This window comes from Cyanistes caeruleus, chromosome 2 (assembly GCF_971803275.1).
Source record: "Cyanistes caeruleus chromosome 2, bCyaCae1.hap1.1, whole genome shotgun sequence".
NCBI classification, from domain to species: Eukaryota; Metazoa; Chordata; class Aves; order Passeriformes; family Paridae; genus Cyanistes; species Cyanistes caeruleus.
In genome coordinates this window covers 67512443-67540381 of record NC_141702.1, presented here as the reverse complement: position 1 = coordinate 67540381, position 27939 = coordinate 67512443, and the positions used below count along the sequence as shown (strand labels likewise).

The 27939-nt window shown below is 41.3% G+C and overlaps 1 protein-coding gene and 1 long non-coding RNA gene across 2 annotated transcripts in view; one reads left to right on the top strand and one right to left on the bottom strand.

Annotated features, from left to right (window-relative positions):
• GREM2 (gremlin 2, DAN family BMP antagonist) overlaps window positions 1-6256 on the bottom strand; it is a 41424-nt gene extending 35168 nt beyond the window's left edge. The window contains exon 1 of the mRNA XM_086877694.1: window positions 5921-6256. The gene's annotated coding sequence lies outside the window, so the exon portion shown is untranslated. The remainder of the gene's footprint in view (window positions 1-5920) is intronic.
• Window positions 6257-12234: 5978 nt separating this feature from the next.
• On the top strand, window positions 12235-14425 carry LOC147654886 (uncharacterized). The gene is made up of 3 exons (XR_015283342.1): window positions 12235-12314; window positions 12455-12552; window positions 13329-14425. It is a non-coding gene; the product is annotated as an uncharacterized LOC147654886 (long non-coding RNA).
• Window positions 14426-27939: the final 13514 nt, after the last annotated feature.

The window sequence follows — 27939 nt, the reverse complement described above, 5'->3', positions numbered from 1 at the left end:
GAACACAGTGGTGCTATTTTCACATAAATTCTGTGATTTTTGAATAAAACAATAAATATTCCTAATAATAAGTTTCTGTGACATTTTAATCTTCAGCTTCAGCTACCATTAAGAAGCCATACGTTCTGAGCTATGACTGTACCAAAGGCTCAGCTTCAGTAAGGAATGAAAGTATTAAAAAGCCAGATGAACAATCTTCCCCTGCCTACATGGAATCCAAGATGCTTAGAATTTGTTTCAGTTGGTAGGTAGTCACTCTTCAGACTATCTCAGCAAAACCTGCTCTCACTGAAGAATCAGGCAAAGTTTCCATGGACACTGAATTAATGAAGAATATAGACCGAAGTCAACAAACATGCTTAGTGTAAATCCATTGCGTGTAGAAATCTGAAAGGTGTCAGCCAGAGAACAATTTAAATCAAAATACAAGCGATAGACATCTATTAGCAGACTTTACTGGATGCATCCATTAAGTCATGCAACATCTTCACTTATTCCCATCTTCTTTGCCTGTCAGCCTCCTCTTGTTCCTCACAAAGGACGCTGGGCTCCAAATGATGTTGACAGAACAGGAACGGACAAACGATAGATGGATCATAACAAAGAACATGCCTAGAGCAAGGATGCCTGATATCTGAGAGCTTCCTTTTGGATGTTTTCTTTTTGGATAGAAGCTCTGACCCACTATTTACACCCCTATCCCAAGCTCTCCCACATATTTTTAAATGACAGCTTTCCAGATGTTATCTCAATGGAGACTGGCCAGATTTATGGGCAGGATCTCGCTTAACTGCAAGCCAAGCTAGTGTTTTGGCCTCACTGGAAATGAGATTAGGTCTGAGATTTGCACCAGGGAAAAAACCTGCCGTCCCATGCCAGAAATGGTCATGGAGAATTTTTACAGCGCTGTTTGTTTTTTTGTTAGCACTACTGTATAATATCAGTCTATTTGAGCATTATCATAACAGCACTTAAGTAGGGTAATAGGATAGATGAGACATGGTCGGAATCCACAACAAAACTGCTTGTAAATGGAGACGGGCAACTAATTCACATCTAGACCAGCTCAACGCAGTTTTCCAACTCCAGAAAGTGTTTGTACAACACAAGGTCAAGAAGGCGTTCCGCATGAGCTGTACAAGTGTTGTTTCCAAGTTTTAAGAGATGTTAAAAATTCAGGAAATTTTCAAGATTTATTGCGTTAAATCCACAGTCTGATGTTGTATTTGTGCACTGCCCATCACACTCAATAAAAAGTGGTTCCAAAATGAAATTTGGAGGGTAAATAATATATTTTCCTTTCTCAGTGTACTTTACTTCTCCCACTTCCTTAACACAAAATAGACAGAAACAAAATATTTATGAGTTTTTGTCTACTTGAATAGATCACAGTTTTGATTTCCTCAGGTTTCATTTCAAATTATGGTTTCTTAAAATACTCACTTCCCAAGCAACAATGACTTTAAAACTGTCGGGAATGGGAGATATATTTACCCTTTTTCATCCTCTGAAAGTCTTGAATTAAAGACAGTAGCATGGATTTTTCTATATACAACTCTTGTTTACAGCATAACCAATTCTATATGGCAGCAGGGTCTATATGAAAAACTGACCTTAGTAAATCCCCCTAACTTTTATGACTAATCTAAAATACACCATTATAACTCTTAGAGATATTATCTGGACAGCAACAAAGAACAAAATATTCAGAATGTCATAGACAAGTATGGTTAAGCACAGAAGAGAAAAAAAAAAATGTTAAAAGTAGGTGCTGTGAGATGACTTTTTGAGAAAGACAGGTTACAACTGAAGTTGCCATGATTGTATCACACCAGATATTGAAAGATGGATTGCCCTCTGTTTTAATGTCCTGGAGCGAGACAGATTTTTATGGTCTGCTTCCCTTTCTGAAACAGGCTTCAAAAATCTTCTTAAAATTGATAATAAAAGGCTTAATGCATTGAGAACAAGAAATACCATGGTTTCAAGTGACATATCATCATCTACACAACTCATGTTAAGATCTATATAGCATCCCACCGAGCAGCTATGCATTAAAACAAGACTTGGAGTAGACAACTTCTAGCAACCGAAATACGGTCATCTGAGAAGGAAACGCTTTCTTGGTTTTCACTTCCTATTGTTCCACATAGCACAACATTTTCTGCAATCTAAACACAGTCTTGGAGGCGTCACAGTGATCCAGGACAAGAAGAATATTTGTACCAAGCATGCTAAACCCATGCAATTCTGCCATTTCCATCATGATCCAATGGAAATGTAAAACTGAAGAGCTGGTAAGAAATCCACTTTTTGCAGCAATGACAACTGCCTTCTGTTTCTACATGAAAGAAGGATCTGATCCCTAATTGCTCCAATAATATATTTTTAAGTAAGAAATGCTTTCATAGAAGAGGTAACTGTTTATAATTAACAGAATAATTTTTCAATTTAAAATCATTTTACCCAAAGAAGCAAACTAAAGAAAAACATTAAACTGTAAGAAGCAAGCCAAATCACCAAAAAAAAGAATGGAATTTTTTCCCTTTACAGTGAAAACTGCAGAAATAAAGGTTTAACATGTTTTAATCAAGCTTGAAGTTTTAAGTGAATGTTTCTAAACATCTCCCCTTAAACATTCTCTCCTGCCTGAGGCAACTAGACTCCAGGATCAGAGCATGATTCTCATCATGTCCTTGAACACAGGATCCACAGGTGGGATCTTCTCCCAGGCAATACTTCTGGTGCCCTGCGGGAGATGCAGTCAGCCACAATGCTGCACCAAGGGAACGGAGTGAAGAACTTCCAAATGACAGTTTTGAAGTTTCAGGGCAACATTTCTCACCACTCCCAAACACAATGAGGAATATAAACAGCCTTATGGACTTTATATGCAGAAGGGCTATAGCCAGTGACAGGCAAACAAACATGAAGGAGCACCAGCTGTCCTTTCCTAAATGCAACTGCTACGTCCACACCCAGCAGAGAGGCACAAGGCTACACTATCCAAAGCTCCCACTCAAAAACTAGCCTGCTATCACATGCCAGACTAGAGAAAAAAAAATAAAAATTAGCCGTCTTCATTCTGAACTGAAGAGATCCCAGCAGGACAGCCCAGGTTGGCTCCAGTGCTGTGCTCTCCAGATGAACCAGGAGTTTTCTGGTAACAGACAGGTGAGCAGCGGTGCAAAAAGCAGGGACTAGCCCGTGCCCCTGGGGAAGTATGGCTAGTATGGGCTTCAGACTGCATGGTAACCTCATGGTTACCTCAGTAACAGCACGCTGCAAATGCACCAGGTCTACTGCAGCAGCAAACACAGCCCAACAGGAACTGGTAGGCACAGCAAAACATTTAGGCACAGAAGACACTGTATGTATTTTAGAGGGTTTTACTCCAGGCTAGATTTGATCCTACCAATTGTATTTCCCGCAAAAACTCTAGCACATCTTTTAGTTTCGATTCATCTTGAAGGAACCCAACTGGCCCACCATGAGGTATATGAAGAAGGACAGCAAGTGGAACAACTGAAGGATGGGCATCAAAAGCCCACTCCTGACATGAACCACAACACTGTAAATGCACAACCACACCCAAGAACATCTGCCAGCAGAGGGAAGGACTTCTTTGTGCTACTCTTTAAGATACTCTTCAGACGTCAGTAAATCTGCACGGTCGCTTCAACCATTCGATTCTCACTCAGTAACTTGGAACTGCTCATTGAAACAATTCTAGCTCTAGATCAGAAACTGGAAAATACCACTGTACCAATCCCAAACTGGAATTTACCAGTTTCTGATGACTGGGTTAGAATTACTATGTTATTTTAACAATAGTGTTAGAATTAAACCAGTTACCAGATTTATTAAACAAAACTCAAACAAGACTCTTTATTATAAAAGATGATCTGAAACTCTGGGATTTGCACTTTAATAAACATTGACAAATGGTGACTGAAACCAAGCATTTCCAATTTATTGATGCAGTTCCATGGGTACTTCAAATACTAATTTTTACCTTTGCCTGATACTATGAAAAGAAACAAAAATCTCCACAGTTAAATTCTTCAACTTTTCATACGTTTGTTCTAGTCCACATTGAACGTCAAGCACAGTCCATTTGAAAGATAAAAAACAAAAAGAATTTATTTCAGCTAAACAAATCAGCTCAAAATCTTGTGTTAGCAGCATTTATTTTTGTGGCACTCTTGTGGAGGTCTTACTAGTGTTTTTCACTGACACATCTTTCACTTACTTATCATACTGCAATGGAAGACTGAGCAAAACTTGCTGTTACCAGACACACCTCCTCCCTGCACACAAGAGCTCTGCCTGAACAGCGGGCTGCAAGAGATGTGAGAAGGCAAAACCCTCCTTGCTAGGTTTCTCGCTCGTTCTACAACAGCGATTCCGCAGACCAGTCTTCTCTTTTCAGCTGCACAGTGATCACAGATGTTTAGAACTTAGGACTTCACTTGGATGATTGCAGCTCATGAGGACCATGAGGACCATACAACAAAAGTGAGAGAGAGACCACTTGCTCAGAGCTTGAACACTGTCACAGCAGCCTCGTCTCCTGGCTCTCTATGCAGGCACGCTGCCGTTCCACACAGTTACTTTCCTGGGGCGATTTTTTAAAACCTTAAGGTATTGCTCTTCTTCAATTTTTGCAAGTAATGAAGAAAGACCAGCCTGAGAAGCAGGAACCGAGTTTTGCAAGAGAAGCATCTGCATTAAAATACACCAAGCATTAAAGCAAATACTTCAGGCTGCGCATACTTCTTGAAGTTCAAGAAGCAATCTAATCCCCTAAGGAAACACAGCATCTGTATTGTATTGGCACGGGTGGGAACACGAGATTCTGAAGTGATTGCTGATTTCACCCTGGTTTAGCAAGAAATAGCCTTGAAGCAGCCTGATAACCAACTTCCTAATTGGGGCTCTGAGCTGACATTGCTTGGTCTTGCACCTGCTGCTTCATGATTGTTGAGAGGGCTGTGGGATTCATAAACAGGGGGTTTTTTCTCAGAGAATCTCTACTGTTGGTTCTATCAAAGTTCACCTGACTCTACACATTGGGATTTCATTCTGTTTATTTCTCCAATTCAAGGGGAAAAAAAAAAAAAAGATAAAAAAAAAGGTTAAAAGGTTTAACTTATTATGAGCTGTTAATTTTGTCCTCAAAAATCCACCAAAAGTTATATAACCACTTTCACAATAGCATGCTAAAAATAAGAGCTGTTCATCCAAATGCCACCGCAATTTTTTTGTAGGACCTGTGCCTCCAATTCTGCAAGACCTGTGGAAGCACAAATATTTCCTTAACTTTAGCAGAAAGTCAGTCAGGAGCTCCTAGTGAGACAGACGTGGGTTTGTATAATCCTCAAGTTCAAGGTAAAAAAAAAAACCCAGTGTCTGTACACACACACACGTATATTTCCAAGTCATGACTTAAAGTAATGCTATTCGCTCTTGGAGCTGATCCCTCGTGGGGTTTCATAATCACAAACCATCATTAACCCAAAGCAAAGAAAGAAAGGTACAAAGGGGCACAGGTTTCACGCACGAGCTAATTTTTTTTCTGGTTTGTCTTTCTTTTTTTTTTCCCTTTGGGAGGGAGCGTGGTGGCGGGCCGCAGGGCGCTCCGGGCGGGGGGGAACCTGGCCATGCAGGTACCTTCCCGGGCCGCTGGCAGCCAGGCTGCGGAGCCCGGCTCCGCTCTCGCCCGTTTCGCTCCGTGCCCCGCAGGCGCCCGCGGGCGGCAGGGCTGGGGCGGCCGCGGCCCCGCCGAGCTCCCCGGGCTGTCACCGCCACCGCGGGCCCAGGGCAGGGGAGGAGGAAGAGGAGGAGGAGGAGGAGGAGGAAGGGAGCGAGCCGGCCGCAAGAGGAGCGGCGCCGGGTCAGGTCGCTGGCCGCCCCATACCTGCACGGAGGCGGGGAAGGCTCCGCAGCGCGCTCGGTCCGCCGGCTATAGATCCCAAGGGGCGATGAAGCGGGGTGGCGGTGCTGCCGGTGGCGGTGCTGCCGGTGGCGGTGCTGCCGGTGGCGGTGCTGCCGGTGGCGGTGCTGCCGGTGGCGGTGCTGCGCAGCCCTCGCCGGCTGCAGATGCCCATAGGCGCTCGGTGGGGCCGGCGGTGCGCGGAGAGAGCGAGGCGGCCGTGCCGCTCCCGAGGGCTGCGGGGAGCGCGGCACTGGCCCGGCGCAGCCACTGCCCGAGGAGAGGATCAAGGCCCCGCTTTCGATTGGCTCCGGTGGCCAAACAGCTCACACCGGCCTGCCCGCCCGCCGCCTCCCGCCCGCCTCCCCTCCGCCGCCCCACGCGCCCCGCTCCCGGCCGCTTCCCAACCTGGCCGGCACCCCCGGCTCCGCTCTCTCCTCCTCACACCCTCCCGCTCCCCCCCTTCGCCCCCCCCTTCTCCACCCCCGTCCCCAAGACGGCGTCCAATCGAGGGTCCAAAACACCCTCCTTCCCTTCGCATCTTCCTCCGTGAGCTGAAGGACCCGCAACTTTAAGCATTCGTGACATTTTGTGTCACGCTCAATATTCGGACGCGTTTGTTCTCTGCACGCTTAAAAAAAATATCCCTAGCTGGTAAAATTAAAAGCATGCAGCGCTTGATCACCTGAGGGCTAAATCTGAGGTAGGACAAAGCATTCTTTGCCTGAGCTGAGTTTGCTTTTCTTGCGCCGTTCGGGCTCCCAGCCCCGGCTGGGTTAACTGCGCGTCAAACCTCGGCGCGCACAGAAAATAGAATCAGGATGCCTCCTGGTCCTGAATCTCAGGTTATTCACCCTCAGCGGCTGTGGCTCTCGTTCCTTGGTGCACCTTTGGTGTTGGTATTCCTTTCGCTCAGGATGACTTAAGTGACCTGCGGAAAAGCCTTTTCCCTCCCGCAGATGTGCTGTAATCTTAAAGCAAATCTTAGACCGGTCTTCTGGGCAAAATGGCAAGCCTTTGGTTTCACCCTCTGTTTAAACAGCATACAGTAGAACCAGATAAATAGGTTCTGTGGGTTTTCTCAGTGCAGGAAGATGTTGTAATATTTCCAGTAAGTATGCTGGCAAAAATGCTTATTAAAATTAAGGAGAACAAAATGGTGAGTTGTAACAGATGAACTCTTAATTAATGCAATGACCTGCATTTAACTGATGCTATTGAACTAAGCAGCATCTATGCCTGTTGGCACATCACATGCAATTAAAAGTTAGTAGTTATCCAAATTTGTCAGATTGAAACATTTGAAACAGAGAATGGAGTTGCAGAGGTACCTTTGCGTGACACCAGTATGTACATTTTTAATGGTGACATCCATAACGTTTTTAATTGATTCTGCAGCTAATTAATTTTTTTCCTACAAAATGGTATGTTATTTTTCATTCCCTATAAAGCATGCATACTTTTGTCTCTTTGGGGCATACAGAACTAGTTAAGAATGGTTTTGTTTATCTTTTGTGCGGGCAAAAGTCAGAAAAATAAAAATAGAAATATTGAGAAATATATAAACCCAGACATATTTAGAAATATCCATACTTGGAGTATAATGTATCCCTCATTTTAAAAGCTTTATTAGCAAAAATATCCCTCAGTGAATTCAATGAAGCTACACCTCTAGAACTTTACTTACCCCCCCTGCCCAAAAATAACTAAAAGGTCCTATTTCTTTTTTATTATATGTTGCCAATTAATTTTTCCTTGGAGAAATGAAATTGCTGGTTTAGAGACCAAGCTACATTTCCAGCCATGTCCCAAGAGACACAGCAGCCACTGCACCTCCATCGCCCCCCCAACACCTCTGTCCCAGGCATTCCTCTCCCTGCATGCTCCTGATCCAAATGACTAGCTCACACACACATGTATATATATATATATATGTGTATATATATATATATATATATATATACACACTGTCTCAGTATTTCTGAAGTCAGAAAGTGCTGCCTGTCCTCTCTCTGACTTCTTTCTGGGAAGAATGCAGACTCCATTCTCAAGGCCTCTTTTCAGCCTCCTGTTTTTCTCCCTCAACAGACAGGTATTTGTGTCAGAGGAAGGGGTACAGCCCTCCAGCTGAGCATTGGCTGAAACAAACATCATAGTAGGCTGTTCCCTTAGGCTTCTTCTAGCTACTAATTTTCAATCATGTTGTCTTATAATTTTAATGCAAATTTTATATCCTGCTATGTGTTGTTTGGGGGAAAGAGCTCCAAAATCATTACAGAAGTTTTTCTGTAATATATTTGTCATACTTCTCCTTATGGACCAAAAACTTTCTTTGGTATAGATGACTTGGGACTTAAAAAGATTTTGTACTTCCAGAGTTGCTACTTCCCTTTAACTATTTTCAACATTGTGTTTGTTTCCTTCTGTGTTTGGATTCTTTTACAGAGCTGATAAGTTTCCCTCTAGTCTTGTTCAATTTGATAGCTTTTAACCTGTCTGTTTTATTTATGTCTGCTTAAGTGCTTATTTAATCTTTTCCCTTATAACTATAATGACCTTCCACAGGTTACTATAATCCTAGAAGGTATGTGGAGAATTTAAAGATTTAAAAGTCGTTTGACTTCATAAATAATTTTTATTTTCTCATTATGGGCTTTATTTTTAAACCAGAAATGTTTCATTTTCTGTTTGATCAATGATTGTTTTTCCCATGTATTTCTTTCACATATATAGTAGTAAGCAAACTGAGGCATTTTGGATTCTAAACAACTTTTTTTTTTCTTTTTTTTTTTTTTTTTTACAGTTTGGTTAGTGAGAACTGCAAAGGGTCTTGATCTGACATGGAAAATACACAGCATATTTATTCTTTGTTGTGGTCTACAACTAGAATTTTATGCCACTAAAAATAGTTATGTGGGGTTGTTTTTTTTAATTTTAAAACTGAAAGAGTTGTATTCTGCAGATAGCATTTATCCAGCAATATCCCTGTAAAGCACATTTGTATAGATATTGCTGCATCTTTCCTCTACTGTGAGTGCCTGACTTATTGTATGCTGTAGTTAAACTAACAGACTAACCTTTTAATGTCCCCTGGCAACTACAGAGCCATTAATTCAGCAAGATGTTGAAGCCTATACCTACTTTTAATCTACAGATTTAATACTACATTCTTACTTCTGATGTGGCCACACTTCAGGAATGACTGTAATCCATGTCTTTTGTCTCACACTGAGACAAAACACAAACAACTGGTGCCCATCTCCTTCACAGCAAGGACCATATCTTTGTCATCGCCACTACAGAAACTGTTCTGCTTTGCAGCCCTGAGCACAGAGCTTGTGCTGATCTGTGAGCACATCTGGCAGGAGTGCCTGCGGAGCACGAAGGGCTGTAGCACATCCACAGAGCCAAAGGAGGCTTGAGAGATGGTACTGTCAGTCACATACCCTAACCTCATTCCTGCCCTGAGACACAATCCACAGTTACATAAACGAGAAAAGAAGAAACCTGGGAGATCTGGTGGTCCCTATTGCTGATTATATGAATTATTCCTGGTTTTAATGAATCATTCCTGGTTTTAAATTGACATATCTGCACCGAATGATCACTTGTGTCACGTTACACACTTATCCTACTCTCTTAGGCCCTGAGTAAATGATCAAGCTCTGCAGACAGGAGCTGGCTCAATAGCCTCCTGGGAGATTGGTAGAGACTGGCTGAGATTCCTGACTGTCTATGGGATGCTGTATGTTTCTGACTCAGGTACAGTCCCACAACTTATTTCACTGCCTTACAAATACCTCTTTGTTTCTTCTAGGTTCCTGCCTCTCAGCTAAACTGCATTGTCTTGTTTAAGTCCTAGCTCACATTTATCCACCACTTTCAGTGCAAGCTCTTTGATTTCCTGACCTTGCTCTTGATTTGCTCTTTGGTTTGAGGTAGCCCTGATTTCTCAGTTTTCCTTGGTGCGTTTCCATCTGGAGCCGTGGGCTGGCATGTCCTTGGTGTCTGACTCCTGGTCTTGAGTTTCTTCAGTTTCAGTGGCTGGACCCGCCCCAGCTACACTCACTCAGCACAAGTATTCCACTTGTGGCTCCTTAATAACTTCCGTTCCAAGGCACCTTTCTGAATGGGAATTACACAGCACGATATCCCACTGTTGACGCAGAACATTTGGCACACGGCTTATCTGCGCGATAATTCCGCCGCCGGTGGGCTGGGTCGTGTGGGCAAGGTTGGGTCCTGGCTTAGGAGAAGATGCAAGAATGCAGGAGAATGTGGCGTCCCTGTAAGATAAATCACACTTGTCAAGATCTTCAATGGCTCCTACTGTTTTCACAGACAATTAGGCACCTAAATGCCTTTGGACATAGTGCACCTGTCTTGTAGTTTGGAGTTCTTTCTAACATTGTGGATTCAAGCCAGGAAAGCACTCTAAGCAGCGGTAATTTTGATCCTGTTTTTTTCAGTACTTTATCTTTGCTATGTGAAAAACAACTCTAAAATATGTCTCTACCTAGACAGGGCAACATCCCATCCCAGAACATGAGTAAATACTTCATATAACCCCTGATAAAGAACTTCATTAACATGGATAAACGTATTCCTGGCAAAAATGCCATCTGTGTACTTCACAGTCATCATGAATGAAACACTATTGCCTGGTTCTGACTTCAAATATAAATTACTCTCTATGCATACCTTTGAAGGAAATGAAAGTGCTATCACCTTCCTTTAGCTTCTTTCAGTTCATTCCCATCAAAATTTTATTTGAGATATCCAGATGCCCTGAGCCCATCTGTGTGCTCCAGGAGCTCAGGCTTTAGGCAGTAGAAAGTTGTTTCTCCTTTGTTTGTTCTCTGGGAGGAAATAATTGCTCCTCACACATCTACCTTTGAAAAGTCACCAGAAGGCTCACAAATTCAGTTTACCAGATTAAATAAGATTAGTCTATGCAAGGCCTGAAGTAAATTTCTCCTTGACTGGAATTTTTGTCTACCCTGGGGATGGTTCCAACCTTGACTGATGAAGACTTAATATAAAATTATGCCATACTCTTTTTCAAGAGATCATAATAAGAAAAGGCATAACTAGTGAAGAATAGGGAAAAAAACAAAAAGCAGAGGGAGAGAAGGTTATGAGATGTTAATGCCCTTTTAAGACAGAATGGGTCTGCAAATATTCACTAGTCCTCTCTCAGAGTATGGTAGTCAAAAGTGCCTCTCAACACTACCTTTAAAGCTGTGGATCATTAAATCATGAACACTTTACAAAACCTTCCCATTCACCAAAGAATCCTTCAAAAACTGCTAATCTAGAATGAAAACAGTCATCTCATGTGCCAAAGCATCACAAATGTCCTATATTTTCTGTTTCGTATGCTCTACGACTGGCCTAGACTTTTTCTTGTAACAACTTTCAGTGACAACTTCAGACTTTCTGAAGTCTGTCATTCCCCTTCTCTATATTAACCTTAGACACCTCTTTTACCCTGTTTTGATAATGCTCTACTGGTTTTAGAGCAGACAATCCTGCCAGAATCTGGGATGAAATGAATGAATGAGGTCACCAGTTAATCTTCACTCCATCTCTATATTCTCTGGTTGGATTGCGATATTATCTAGACAAAAAAGAGAGATGAGTAGCAGAGAACAGAAGTCCATTTAAGATGAGTTCTCTTCCTTCTTCTCTGCCATGAGGGGCTTTGGGGACATCTGGATCTCTAGGGAACATCACTAAATAGGAACAGATAACCTCAAAATATTAGAGCCAGACCAGCCCTGTCATGTATGATTCACTTGCTGTATAACGCCTAATAAAGGCAATATGTGTGGAACCAGGAAGGCAGCCAATATAGCTTCTTCCAAGAACTGTGAGTAATTAACAGGGTCTCTGGTTAATTTCTTTCATGAAAACGTGTTGAGTGAGATTCTTACAAGTGGTGCTTTTTGTGTGATGCCTCCCTCTACTCCCAAACAGCACATGCAACTTGGAGAAAAAGTAAAATTCAAAGTTTCAGAATTTGGGGGGAGTTTGCCTTCAGCTGCATCAGCTAGTGTATCCTTGCTCTGCTTTAGTTCTTCATCTCCTGGTGGTTTTCCTCTCAAAATCTGGTCTCTGACCAAGCTGTAATTATTGTATCCTCATATAACATGCCCCAGCTTCTTGCTTTTTGTAGTGTTTCAAATTTCTAGTGTTTCAGAGGAAAAATCATTCAGAACTTCCCTAAGATGAAAGAAGCCTAATTAGTTGCATCATGTTGCAAAGGAGAAGAGATTCACAGAAAGCAACATATTGTCCTTGTTTGTGGATCTCATGTCACAGCAGCTATGAAGAAGAGGAAAGAACAGTTCCCAGCCTGCCACCGCTGTTACACTTTGTAAGGAATGTTCCACCTCTTTTGCTCTGTGTTCCTCAGGCTTTCCCCTGGTACTGCTCTTGAAGCAGCCCATCGCTGTCCATGACTGAGGACATGTCTCCTTTGAACTCTAACAGGCACTTTCTTCCTCACTACAACAGGACAAGCAGCTTGTGGAAGATGTTTGAATTGCCCAAAGCAAACAGAGCCTACCCCCACCCCAAGCAGCAGAAGATGCTCCAATCAAACAAATAAAATGGTGAGTGGTTCCTTCTGACAGCAGGGCAGATTTTAAGTGACAAGAATCCTGCCAGGGATATGCTGAGGATGGAGTACATGTGATAACAATTTAATATGTGCATCACACAAGGCAGAAGTTAATATCCCTTGTTATATTAATATCACATGGCACAATTGAATTTGATATTTTAATTAAACCGAAATATATCTCACTGATAGTAATTGGCACTGGATGTTTTGGGAAGTACACAAGCATTTAACTGAAACCATCAGTTCAAACAAAAGACAGTATCCTCTTCAATATTTCAAATGTATTATGAACATGTCAGCTAATAGTTATGAAGAAATAATACTAAGCTGCTTCTGAATTAGGTGATGAGGTGACAAGAGAATATCTAATAATGTAACGTTTGCCCCATATGGCTGTCTCTGCAAGCCCTTGAAAACATAATGCCTGGTCTAGATCCCTTTATGTTATCTTTGCTGGCAACATGGGCAGTGGGAATGAGTGCACCCTCAGCAATTTAACGGATGCACCGAGCTGAGTGGTGTCACTGAGTGGCAGTCGACGTGCTGGAGGGAAGGGATGCCATCCAGAGGGACCTTGACACACCTGAGAGATGGGCGGATGCAAAACCCATTGAGTTCAACAAAGCAAAGGGCAAGGTCCTGCACCTGGGTCAGAGCAATCCCAGGCAACCTCCAGGCTGGGCAGAAAAGTAATTGAGAGCAGCTCTGTGAGGAAGGACTTGGGGGTGATGATTGATGAAAAACCAATGTGCGCTGGCAACCCAGAAAGATTCTCCGGTGGAATCCTGGATTGCATCATAAGGAGTCTGGTCAGCAGGTTGATGGAGGTGATTCTCCCCTTCTACTTTGCTCTTGTGACACCCCAGCTGGAGTATTGTGTTCAGTTCTGGTGTCCCCAGCATAAGGACATGGAACAGTTGGAGCAAGCCCAGAGGAGGACCATGAAGTTGTTAAGAGGACTGGAGCAAGTTCCCTGAAAAGGTGGACTGAGAGTTGGGACTGTTCATCCTGTAGAAGAGAAGGCTGTGTGAGACCTCACAGCAACCTTCCAGTATCTCAAGGGGGCCTACAGGGAAACTGTCAAGGGACTCTTCATCAGGAACTGTAGTGACAGAACAATAATAATGTTTTTTGCAAACAAAACTAGGGAAAAAAGGTATTAGGAAGAAATTCTTTATAGTGAGGGTGGTAAGATACTAGAACCGGTTGCCCAGGAAAGTTGTGGATGCCCCAGCCCTGGCAAGTGTTCAAGACCAGGCTGGAAAAGACTTTGGGCAACCTAGTCTAGTAAAAGCTGTCCCTGCCCATGGCAGGTGAGGCTGGGACTAGATGATATTTAGGGTCCCTTCCAACCCTTAGCATTTTATGATTCTAAGCAATTTTCTTAAGAGGCTTTTTTACATAATAGGAAATAAATAGATGTGATCAGAGACAATGAAAAATGAATAACAACAAAATATTTGTTTTACTACAAAACCATTCACTTGTGCTGCATGAAACAGAATGGGACTGAGATTTGGCTGGAACAAGTGGTATCTTCTATTTGCTGGAAATCTAGGATTATTTATATGCATTTTTAAGTGAAATGTACCAGTTTGAACAGCATCAGCTTGTTTTAATTGTACAATTTGACAATGAATTGAATTATTTTTGCCAAGTTTTGTTAATTTACCTGTCCAGTTTAATACAATTTATGCACAGTTAATAATACTTCATTCATCAATTCAATGTAAATGATGGAATTCTTTCCTTCTTTTTGCTCCTAATGCCACACAATAATGTCTGTCCATTTCTGACTAAATTATCCAGCTAAACTTTGAGAGATATATGTGCAGTAACTAATATAGCACATTGTTTCTTAATTCCTTCAGTTCCTTCTTTATTTTTTGTTAGTTATTAGGAGATATTTGGCAGCTGTGGGTGGATTCACTATGAAGTCTTCTTTTAAATAAAACATGATGCCAAGTACTGTGTGTTATGCAACCAAAATTACGTATGTAAAGAGGGACTATTTAAAGAGAGTGAATTTAAGGAAAAATTAGCTCAAGATTTATCTTTTCCTCTTCTTGAAGAGGCTAGGAATTTCTTGGATTTGAGCTGACTATGTCAGTACAAAGGTGCAATGTCAGGTTCAAACTGATGGAAGAGCTGAACTACCCCAAAAAAATACATCTCAAGAGCAAATCTGGCACCTGAAGAGCTCTGTCACAAATTCTAGGAGCAAGGTGTGCCATCTTCCCACTCCAGCCATCCCGACTTCCATGAGGACACTTGCTGCTAACCCAGACAACCTGCCACCTTCTGGGAGGCTGAGCTGGAATCTAAATGGATGCAGATGGCTGTCCCTTCTCAAAAATCAGCTATCCTTTATGAACATTCAAGAAAACCATTGAGGGAGGTTGTGGTCTTTTGCAGACTATAGCAGTCCACATCTTCATTGCAAGGGAAGGCCGAGGGGCAAGTGCCAATCTCTTCTCTCTGGTGCCCAGAGACAGAACACAAGGGAAAAGTATGAAGTTATATCAAGGGAGGTTTGAATTAGGTATTAGAAAAAGATTCTTTATCCAGAGGGTGGATGGACACTGGAACAGGCTTCCTAGGGAAGTGATCACAGCACCAGCCTGAGAGGGTTCAAGAAGTGTTTGGACAGTGCTCTCAGGCACAGAGTGAGCCTCCTGGGGTATCCTGTGCAGGGCCAGGAGTTGGACTTCTGGATGCTTGTGGGTCCCTTCCAACTCAGGATAATCTATGGTTCTATTTATTTTTTTACTGATGGGCTAGGATTATTTCCAGAATAATAGACATCAAAGGGTAGGGTGCTTCAGGTAGCTATACCTAACACTTAGTAATTATTCAGTTTGATAATAAGGTTTGATAGGGAGATGTCTTACTGTTCATATAAAAGCTTTTACATTTTGATATCAATAAGAGATAAAATATGCTATCTATTTTAATTTAGGTTAAATTATGCAGGGACCAGAAGGGGCTCATCCATAGAGAACACAGAGCAGTCCAGGCAGTGCAGATATGTTTATTATTTTACAAGGGTCTGCAGCAGTTGCCATGAGTGCTTGACACTGCATGTGGAAAACACTGTACTTTCACTAAATGATATATTTGATTACAATCAAGTATTTATAAAGCTTCCAGCTGCAAAGTACTTAAGGATCTTCAGCAAGTTAAAAATGACAGTACTGCCGTGCACACTTATCTCTCTTTTCATGCCATGCTATTCAAGATCTGAATAATCCATTTTTCTATATAAGATGGTAAGCCTGGGTAGGAATAAGGAGAAATTCACAGGCTAATGAAATAAGATTAAACCACTTAAATCATTCTAGAAACCAGAAGGCAATGCACCCCATAGTTATTTTTGTTCTAGTCCCGGATCTGTACTTTCATTTAACAACCTCATGAATCCTTTAGTTGAAAAGGGAGGCGTATGTTGCTCCTAGCAAGCCAACTTACATAATTAGAAGTAAGCCAACAAACTTCTGAATATATAAGCATGTCTACAGGTCTGCTTTCAATACCATCATCTGATTAAATGTTATGTAAGAGGGCAGGATTAGTGCTATTCCCTCTAACCACAAGGAAATTCAAAAAGATTCAGAGATAAAGATTAGAACTTTTGCTGCTCCTGAAGTGCTGTGGGTACACATAGTGAGAATATTACTTCATGCCATAGAGTACCATATGTTTCATCCAGGTGCCCTGGACATCTGCAGTGGAAAACTGGACTTCAGATGAGCAAAACTCCATAGTGTAGCTATAGCAAGGGGACTTGCACATATGCCTCCTAATTTTCATACTTTTCTAAATCAAGGGCCCGTGGGAATGGAATCATCTGGAATTGAGTAGTCAGGATGGGAAGAAAAAAGACATAAGGAAAAGTGTGAGAAAGCTCTGGTGACAGAAGTATTTGACAATTAGAAAGTTACATACAAAGACATGGAGAAGCAATAGGTAAAAGGTGCAGCATAGCACCTAGAAAAATTATGTGTAAAAGAGAAGGGGACATCACAAGTCTCTGATGTATCAGTCCACTTTCCTCTGAAAAAGGTTCTTTGCACGGGTGCACTGGTGCAAAGAACTCAGAGAATATTTTAAGGACCTCAAATAATTTCAGTTTTGCTTATGCACATTTTCATATTCCGATTAAGTAATGAAATTTTACTCAAGGAAACGTTTGTGGATAGCACACATGTACAAGTATTTGTGCTTGATGTGTTAGGCCACTCATCCACTCAGGTAACATAAACAATACCAGGTAACCACTGCAGTAAGAATGTCAAATATAGAAAATATGAATGGTCTGAAGTAAATTCTTTTTGTAAGATATATCTGAGTGCCTCTAAATACTGATCAAATCTGATGAGTCTATGATTTGCAAGTGAACTTGGAGTAAGTATGGAAAGAAAGAGTCCGAGAGCAAATTGTTATCTATAGCTGTTCTTTGCAGCATGATCTCTTCCCCAGCACTTTGAACATGTGTCTAAGATTGGATCATAACTCACATCTCTACCACACACACACAGATACGCACACAAACACAAACAAACAAAAAACCCTAAACAAACAAAAAACCACCACAATGCTTTTTTTTTTTTTGTATATAAGAATCAAAGACCACAGTTTAAAATAACCAATGATGGAAGTTTATCTAAAGCTAGGCTTGGGTTTTCCTTTGGGTATGCGACTATTGTACCAACTTTAAAGGGCATGCTCAAATAGAGAAGACATGAGACATAATGCTTGAAAGTAAGTACCTTACTTCACATTGATTTACTGCTTATCAAGATCCAAGAGGAATCTTAAAAATCTTGAAATTCTCAACTCAAATCCATACTTCTAGCTAAGCAAAGAATGATCTTTTTAATGAGATAAACCACTCTAGATTCAAAATTTTCAGTGATGGATAATTTAATAAGTCCCTCCCTGCTTATGTAATTCTTATAACCTTTACTTTAATCTGAATATTTCAAAACACAGCTTTCTGATACTGGATCTTGTTATGCCTTTGTCTGCTGGATTAAAGAGTTCTCAAAGCATTCCTGAAGTGGTTTCCTGAATGCTTTCCAATTTTTCAAAATCCTTTTGAAGGTGTAGATACTGGGGCTGGACACGGTATTCCAGCTGACAGTTAAGTTTCATTACCTTGAAATAAGGATTAACTGGGAAGTCAAAACTACATAACTTGGTGTAGTGACATTTCACCTTTGGTGACCTGGCTTAAAACTTGTGTTTGGTCAGCAAAGGAAATTGTTTTTCTAATCTTATCCAAGCCCCTTCTGACGTTTTTCCATATCAAAAAGAATTGCTTTCACTGGCATAATTTTCCCTCATGACTAAGGACAGGCCTAGCACTTGGCTGGCTGAATACCAGGTTTGAATGGCAAGGACACGCTGCCAGAGCTGTGTCTGTCCTGGGTGCAGGCTGTGGCTCCTGTGCTCCCAGGCACAAACACATTGGGAATAAACACTGTGTGCACAGGAGCTGCAGCCGCCCACTTTCCCCTTCTCTGACCTCAGTGCAGCCCCCAGCAGGATCCCTTCTCCCCTTTGCTTGGTGGTCCTGCCTGAACAATGGCGAAGGAGGCAATTTTCTCTACAGCATTAGAGTGAAATGGTATTTCACTGCTGCAAAACTACACAGAGACTTGAGACTTACAAGATGAGTAACAGGAAGCAATCTAATTTTAAAACCTTTTTTTGCACTAGAGAATATTGCCAAACAGTATGCAATGAAGAGAATGAGATGTTTCTTCAATAAGGTGTTCTTCAGTAAGTTAAAAAACTATGACCACATACCGAGTATTCAGGCAGTGATCTCTTCCAGACTATGAAGAGATAGAAAGGTAGGTGAAAAAGGAAAGAGCGCAGTTGGTGCAAAGAATAGCCATACTAGAATATTATTAGAATAATATAGTTGTGCTTTAATGGGGTTTGGATAGATTCATTAGTATTTAAATACATATGCATTAGCATATGCATAGCTATATTCCAATATAGAGCTTATTGCTTGCCAAACCTCCATTTTTCACTGCAAGATAAAGTTACAACATAGTTGTTGGGATTCGTCTGACACAATTTTACCTTCTAAAGTATTAATTATCTGCTTTTAGTTAGTCAACTAGGTCCCCTTTTTTGACTGGCAGAAGGAAAAAGATACCTCTTGAGTTATTGGTACCATAGTCTCACATATGGTATCAGAAGAAATTACTTGCCCTATAAACATGCTTCTTTCTCTCCATTGAGTATCAAAAAAACTCACAAAATCTTTTGTATTTGATGTGATTTTTAAGAAACTGACGTTAGGTAGTTGTAGATATCCCCAAAATGGCTACAGTCAGTGTTTAATCAAAGCAACAAATAATCATAAACTTCTTTGTAGCATATTCTTAATGCACTTGTGCCAGCTATTGTGAAGAAAATAGGATGAGGAACAGTTAGATGTGTGAGAGCCCTGAAAGAAAGCCTATGCTAATTTCAAGAGCTGTTGATGTACCTGATGTTGGCATGGTATGATACTGAGCCAGTACTACAGGAGGGTTTTCAAGGAAGAGGGAGATAATCAGAAAATTATTATTGAAGAAGGGTCAATGAACCCTTTATTTTTTGCATCAAAACATCCTGTAGTACATGGGATAGCCTTGCCACACGCCTAATTGGGAAGTCATGATATGACAGCTCTGTGCATCTTAGTGTTGGTAAGAAAACTTTGCTTAGAAAGTCACGCCTTTGGTAAGAAATCAGACTGCTTGTGACTGAGGGCTAAACTGGATGTTTCCACTGCTTTGTTGAAGGAAGAGCTGGGATGTGGGAAGTTGTCATAATCCTGGCTGGAGGCAGCCCAGATGGCCTCAGTTTCCCTTTCCCCCTGGAAGTCCCAAAAGCAATAAGCTTGGACTGCTAATGCATTTCCTTGTCTCTTTATCATCTGCATTCCTGCCCACTCTTCCTCTCCTGTCCATGATGAGAATGTCTGGCTCTTGCCCTGATCCACTTCAATTGCAGTCTTGGAATGGAAAAAAAATCAGTTTTTCTTGCACAACTGAGATCTCACAATCTGTCCCTCATTATTAAACTCTGGCAGACTTGAAAGTGTGCATGCACAACATGGGGAGGTAAGCCTTTGACATGGGGAACTCTTTAAAAGAGGTTGAAAGAGTCTTTCAGACAGTGGTTTTGTTTAAAATTGATGCACTCTACATTGAAATGTCAACTTTTTTTGTTATCCTATAATTTCCACTGATCAGTTTCAAAATCTCAAACAAAATTATGTTTAGAGTCAAAACACCAATCAATTAATAATATCTATATTTATAATCTCTTGTTGTGTTATAATTAGTAATTTTGTTGCTTTCTTAAAAAAAATATGAAAAGTACTGTAACAGAATATTTAAAGTAGAAACATTAATGTTTCAAAGTTTCTAATTTTTTTTCTGAATCTGTTCAAAACTTCCTGGAGAAAATACAAGATTATTCTTCAAGCAGAAACATTCCTCAACAAAATTTTCTTTTAAAAGGCTCTTGATGAGATTCATTTGGATTTCTGAGCAGCTATTGCCTTAAATCATTTAATGACTGAGTTCTGTAAAAAGGAGCCTCATTTGGTAGAAAAGAAGTAACATCCAAGCAGCCTCATCTGGAAGAATATTAGCAGTAGCAGAGATCTGCAAGGTTTTCATTTGCTTAACAGAAGGTCTTCAAAATTTGTAAAGTAGCAATGTTTCCTGCTTCGGAAGGAATAAGGGTAAAAAACCAGTTTATAATTCAGATGGAAGGAAGAGTATGAAACAATTGCTTACTTTCTTGCCAAATACAATGTAGCAGGAAATAAATGTTCTTAGGAGTTTAGTAGATACTGAGAGGGTGGTCAAACACTGGAATAGGCTTCATAGAGAAGTGTTCAACACCCAAGCCCTTTCAGTGCTTAGGAGGCATTTGGACAATGCCTTCAGCATGTATCAAACTTGGTCAGCCCTTGGTACGGCTGATGGACTAGAGGATCATTGTAGGTCCCTTCCAACTCTAGTCCTATTCTACTCAGTAAGCAAAACAGTTCCTAAAACACCCTTGGACATTTGGGGATTTCAATGGTTTCAGGCATATGCAGATTTGGTATAATTAAAAAAAAACAACAGTGTAATGAACTTTATGTAGGTATGCTCACCATACAAACTGTGCTGCACTTTTCAAAGTACGCTTCTTGTGTACTAGATTTTCAGAAACCATAACTGGTTATTGTCACCTGCCACTTAAAACAATAACCAAACCCCCCTAGATGGAGTAGAGCAATGATGAGCGCATCAGGGAGTACCAGCTGTGCTGTGAGAACATGATTGATAATATACTGCACGCCAAGAAGAAATACCTGTGATTTCCCCATGCGTTGTGAGCAAGTAATTAGTTGAGCAGAGGACAGGAGTTTAGATGCACGCAAGGACAAGTGCAAAAGCTGGGCTAACAGAGTGAAAGAGAAAAAGGGAAGATGGACTAACCTCTTTGAAGGTTGTTGGCACTGCCAGATATTAATGATCTGCCTTAGAAACCTAAAGATAGAACCTGTGTGCCTGTGTAGTCACAGCACAAGGACTTTCTCCATAGCTGAAACTCCTTATTTACTCATCTGAATCGGGTGCTGGAAGATGAAGAAAGGATCACTCTTTAAAGAATTTGACTTGTTTTCCAGTATACAACTTGGAAAGCCCACCTGTCATCAATCCTTTGCTTGAACCCAAGTTACAAATCAGAGCAGCACACTAACATTAACAGGGCTCCCTCACTCCAGAACCAGACAGGCTTGGTTCTCAGCTTAATCGACTTACTTAGGAAAAAAACCCAAACAACAGAAAAACCCAAACCTGTATAGGGAAAGGACGTGTTTCCATCACGAGACTAATAAAATCTACAGTTTTGGCTTCGCTCCATCTAGTGGCAACCAGGCAGAAATCCTCCCTCCTCTTTCCCCACTGAAGCAGCAGTGTGTGAGCTATGGCTAAAAGCTAGTTTTGGATGTGTGTGGCAGGGTTTGGGCTTGTTTATAGTCCCTGAATTCCAGGAGTCATCAATTAATGGGTTTTGATGTGCTCACCACTGACAGAACATGGTTCCCATTGCACCACACCCTCTGTGGTGCAGGAGCCTGGCACGGGAGCTGCTCAAGAGGAGGCAGGAGAGGAAATTTCCCAATGTAGATGGAAGCAAAGATCTGCTGAATGACTGTAAATGAGGGGTATTGTGGTAGAGAGGTGTGAGAAAAATGCATTTGTAACTTCTGATAAAGGTTTCTTAAGCAATGGAAAGGTAACAGAGAAGGGGCAGTTTCATTCATCATCAAATGTGTCCTAGAGTCCTCAGTTAAAAACCTGGGCTCAAGTCTTCTTTTTCTGGTGTGCTGTTCAAGCATTTCATTGCTTGAAATTATTTTTCTCTGATGCTTTCTCTGCACTTGCAACACTTGGGCTTCCATGTGAGTTTCTACACAGAATAAAAGTGTCAGGAAGGTAGTGCACATCTCTGTCTGCCTCCAGGTCCATGCTCAGAAGCAAAGGATTATCCATGAGCACATCAGCTCTCACATGAAGTTGCCCTAGTGCTAGGCTGGGTTTTATACTGGATTTAGATACATTGAATGGTCTGTGCAAAATGTACACACACATACAAACACACACATATTTTACTACCTGTGTATATACAGTTACATATACATAATGTAACTGCTCCTTACATTACTTAGCAAAGGATCTGAGTCTCGCTCTCCTGTATTTTGTGCAATGGACAATTTAAAAGCAATCTTTCTGAGGTTCTCTGTGAAGGCAGATATAGAAAGTCATTTTACATGGTCTCTCTATCAATCAGGGTAAGAAAAGGAACAAATATAGTGAGATAATTTTTATGAAGCATAACTGAATCATGCCTCTGTTTTCATTAAAATCATATAGCAATTAGCAAGTGATGATCTGGTTTAGAAGAAGGAACATATTGTTTTTGTACACTGTGCTTTGTGTACTGTTTGGGCTAAATTAAGACAAATAACTAAGACAATATTTTGCTTTGATATCAGTAAATATTGGCATCAAGAAACCATTGCCCCATTATTTTTAATGGGAAGAATTCAGTCTAAACCTTTTTTTCATCAAGTTGAGGAGGTGATGTCATATGGTAAAGGCTAGATATTCCAAATAAATCACTAACAAGTCATTTTGGCTGAGCAATATGTGTATCAGATATGCAACTGAACATGTCTGGAAGAAAATGCATTATTGTCATAAGACTTAGGAGTCAGAGCCTGATGAGTTTGTATATCTTGCAAACAGTTACACAAGTAACCAGACATTTCCTGCACAACCCAACATTTTTAAGGGAATGTCCTAGACTTTATAGCAAATAACCTTGGATTGCACACTCAGACCCTGATTCAGCACCCACTGCTGCGTGTTTCACTCTCTTCCTGCAGGCCCTCGCACGACATGCTTGTCAAATGTGCGTTGCAAAATCCACTGCAATATCCAAAGGGCGCCGGTGGCCGAGCTTTCGGCATTAGTGTGTGCCAGACCTGCACTCCCCAAGACGTGGCAGCAGCTAATAATTACAGGCCACTTTCTCTACTTTTCTTAGTCTCTGATGCTGAGGGTCCCAAACTATTTAGAGCCCAGGGAACCAGACCCACCCTCCCCAGTGCCCAGAAGCTGCTCCAGTGCCCTGTGCTTGTTCTGCTCACTGGAGGTGCCTGCCCATGTGGGGATTGCTCCAGCTCCATTCCCATGGACACCAGCAGTGACAGGCAGATACTGTTCTGTCCACTGCTGTGCTTCAGTGTACACGTGGGAGGCCAAGGATGTGTAGGTGTCTGCCTGGGGTGTCTGGCTCCAAGGCAGATGTCATGGAGGATGAGTTAAGCTCCCCATGGGGAGTGTGCAGTAGATTTTACTGCCTCACAGGCAGTGTGTGATATCCAAAGGTTATGAGGGTATCTACTAAAGCTCCTGCTAATTTGATCTGCCATAAATCCTTAAAGGTTTTATCAGCAGGAGGAATCCGAAAATAAGCTCATTACTCTTTCTCACCAATCGACTGTGATCTTTTTCCCTAATTTCACTACCTAACCTTATGAATTGACAGAAAACAGAGTATCAGAGGACAAATTAGACCTTTTCCTGATGACAATGTAGCACAGCTCCCTCCAGAAGAGGAGCTATGCCAGTATAAGCTTGGTTTATATGATTCAATTTTTGCAGCAGGGTTACTGAGGATCCACCCTGCAGAAAATCAGAGCAGATGTGTAAAGTCTATGTGGAAATAGGAGCCTTCCTTTCTGATCGATCTGCAGTGATACCTCAGGCATGGCTAGACCCCAGGAAGGGCATTTCTCATGCTATAAAGTCTGGAGGTGGGTGACTATTTTTACAATCAAAGTGAGGCTGTGGCAAAAAAAAAAAAAAAAAAAGAATAAAAAGAAAAAGCTGGCGTGTCTCCAGGAAGCTCTGTTTTTCATTTCACCTGAACTGTTTAGAATTTTTACAACTGAAAATTGCTTCTTTCCATCTGTGAAGCATTTGCTTCTTGGAAAAGATGCACAAAGCCAAGACATGAAAGACATTTGAAATAAATAAATAAACTAAGGCATTCTTTGGAGAATCCATGCTGTTTCCCTACTGCTCCCCATTTTCTTATGAAGACCTCTCCACAGATGGAGGGCAGCCGTGGTGTCCTCAGCAATAATGAGTGAGGGAAAATAATTTCAGTAAGTAAATTGCAGTAGCTCATATGCCTGCAGTCTTAATAGATACTGTTTTTAAAGCATAGGCCACAAATTAGTTTTGTGAGAAGAGGGCAGCTTTCATGTGTGTGTATTCAAAAATGTGACAATTTCCAAAGAATAGCTACCTAATAGAATCGTCCATGGGTAGTACTGCCTGATATAAATACTTTGTGCAAGAATGGCATGGAGGATGTCAAATGAGGCTACAGCAGCACTTTGGACACAATTCAGGCTGTGCTGTTGTTGACATTATGGTAGCTGAAGATTGTTCTGTATAGTTCAGTAGAGAAAGAGATGAAACAAGCCATTTCTCTGGTCTCTCTGTAACTCCCCAAAGTTTATAAGTACCCAATAACAAAAATAAAATGGTAGTGGTGGCTACTGCCAGATTCATAACTCCCCCTGCTCCTCTATGACTACATCCCTCTTTAAAAGGCATCACAAAGAAAATTACCCAGAAATTCTGAACAGAAACTATGGTAGGTAATTGAGGAATTTTCCTCTGCCTTTAATCTGAAATGATTGCAGTAAAGCAGAGAGAAGGAGCTCCAAGTAAGGACAACACCAGGGGCAGATACTTGCTCGGAAAGAACTGAAGACTTTCCATTGACTTTGGCCAAAGGATGCTGGCTCATGCTGGCTGCAAGTTTTACCCGATGTTTTTCTCCCTGGAAAGGAGTTACCAAGTGTCCTTCTGTATGTTCCTGCTAGTGACAAAGTTCAATCAGCAACAGCTATCAAATTCTGCCTGCCCAGAAGCAGGGATATGTGTTTGCTAAGGGTTTCACTGGATTCTGAATCAAAAAGCAAATGTTGCATTAGCAGACAATAGAAAAAGTTATTGGGCTGTCCTCTCTCAAAGTGATTAATTATTCAATGTGACTAACGTGAGTAATTAATTATTTAATGGAACTTCTCTTAATTGTTGCTTAGCAGCTCTGAAACAGTGGAAGGAGTTATTCTGGAAAATTGCATGCCATTCTACTGTCAGGTATGTTGATTTGCAGCTGCATGGTGGCACCAGCCTCCATGGTCGACCAAATTGGAGACTGAATTTCCTTTATGATTTGTGTTGCTGGAGCTAAGGGATTGTATTTAAAGAATGCAGGAGAGGAGCCAGGTCTGGTAGGGGCCTGAGGAATCCTTTTGTTAGTCCGATTGAAAGCTAGGCTGGTTATGTTGAGCAGACAGAAGATTTGCTCCCTCCTCAGTAACTGCCCTGGAGAACAGAAAGCGTGGATGAGATCTCCTTTGGAAGCTCATACATTGCTGTTAAAATAGACTCAAGAGTAAATCTATCCTTCTTATATCTTTTCTTTAGCTTACAGTAATTTTGGCTACACAAAGTATCAGGCTTTGAGGAAGAAAAAAAGAGGAGAAAACCCATAAAGGGCATGTGTTTGATCCCAGGCTCAGCAAAGCGTTCTGTAGATGAATTTGCAAACCTCATTTCTATCATTCTGCTAAAGTGAGAGCTATCAGGGTCTCCTTAATGTGTTACACAAAAGGGCTGCAGCACACAAAGCCTGGAACACATCAGTTTACAGATCCCAAGAGGGTCCTGTGGAGTCTATAACTTTGATGAAGTGGTATTTAAAATTGCATTACCCAGCAGCTGTTTAACCCTCCAGATGTTGCCCCTGTGGAGTGTTTAATAGGACGTGAAGTGCTGGTAGGCTAGGCCATAACCTCATGTCATCTATTCAGCAGGTCACATCAGGTCTTGCCATCTTCTACTAAATCAATACGGGATGACCTGGCATAGCAAGTTTCCTCATCTGCTGTTCTTCTTCTCTTTATTTTTCAAACAGTGAGTAGAAAAATCGGAATAAAATGAAATAAATCCAATGGAAGGAGAGAAAAGAAGATCTGAAAGCAAACAAACTCAGAAGCTTTTGATCATCTCAGTTCGTGTTTTCCCCCTTGTTTTCCCCTTGTGTTCACTGAGAGCCCCGATCCAGCAGCTTGGTGCTGCCATCTGCTGTTGCTCCGCTGCTCACGCTGCCCACGTTTTTGGGCAAATCGGCGAAGAGCAACTAAAATAAAGCAGCATCATAAATGAATAAAAGCTAATTCTGAAGGGAAATAGGTAAAGAGCCTAGAAAGGAAAAATCTCTCTTGACCTTTAATTTTTGGCAGCATTTCTGAATCCTTCTGTGACATGCTAATAGTGATTCCTATGGTCATCAAAAAAATGAGGCATGATCAACACAAATTTTAGGAACATTTAGTCTGGAATTTCCTGTGGCTTATAGGTCGAGGACCTGATGCTGCACAGTGTTTTTCATGGTTTAGATATTTGGTGCCACAGGTATTTGTTTTACAGAGCTGGCTTCCAAAATCAGTTAAAACCAAGGAACAAACTTGTTTTGATTAGCACAGGGCACTTGTTACATCACCTTTTCAAAGATGAAACTTTCTATCCAAAGGCTGGATACCTTCTGGGGCATCATCATCTTTTAAGAACACGAACAAAATCCTTGTATTCACCAGAAGGAATTCAACTGGCATATGGCTTGCCCCATCACCCCTCACAGAGCTGTTAGGTGTCTAGCTGGGCTGTAGTTCTGCCACCATCTGGATTAAAACACAGTCCTGACAGGATATCTAGTTTGGAGGTAGATATGGAAATGAGGAGTGAACTTTTGTTGGGAGGGTTCCTTGCAGCACAAACAAATCTGAACTTTTTATAGAGTAAGAACATTGACATCCAGGATGTTGAAAATCAAAACCATTTCACTGTTATTACACAGACTTCTGTCTTTTGCTTCCATACTTTTATTTTTTTGTGTGGAAACCTATTTACACTTCTCAGCCAAGTCCTTACCAAAGATTTCAACAGGGCCAAGATTTCAACCCTTGCTGGCCAGTGTTAGCACAAATGCGACGGCTGTTACTATGATTACATCTATGGAGAACTGGTACTTAGAGAAAATAACAGCTTACTGGCATCTCTTCTAGTGAAGTTTTTGAGATTCAAGTATCAAGAATGTAGACATGTATTGAACTCACTGTGCCAGCACAAATAATCTCTTGACACATGACTGCAGCCACAGAAATCAGTGCCAGCACGGCTCTCTCAAATTTGAAAGGATTGACCACTTCCTCTCACTGTTACAAAACCCTGTGTAGGAATGTAAAACAGATACTACAGCACATGACAGCTCAAGAATGGATGTCTGTCACACCAAACTCTTGACAAATGTGTTTTTCATCATCTGGCTTCACCTTCTGCTATTCTAATAGCATCCATTGGAGTGGTATCTTTGGTGAGTGGTATCTTGGGAGTACTGAAGAATGTCCTTGCCTGATACAGATAGCAGCAGTAAAGCAGCACTTAGTGTGGCAGAGGTTCTCCACTGTAATCCATAGAGTTGGAGCTTGGGAACTTAACAAGAGTTGCGCCGTAATTTCTAGCTCTGAGGAATGGTCTTTCTTACCTTTGCAGATCCATCTCCTCCGCCACTTACCTCTTCCAAAAATGCAAGGCTTTGAGAATCCTTTGGCTGCAAGAAGAACAGGAATCTTTGCATCCTCTCAGAATGAAGTAGCTAGACTCAAAAGAAGCATTTTCCCTGTGTGTGCTTTAGTGAAAAGATGTAAAAAAGA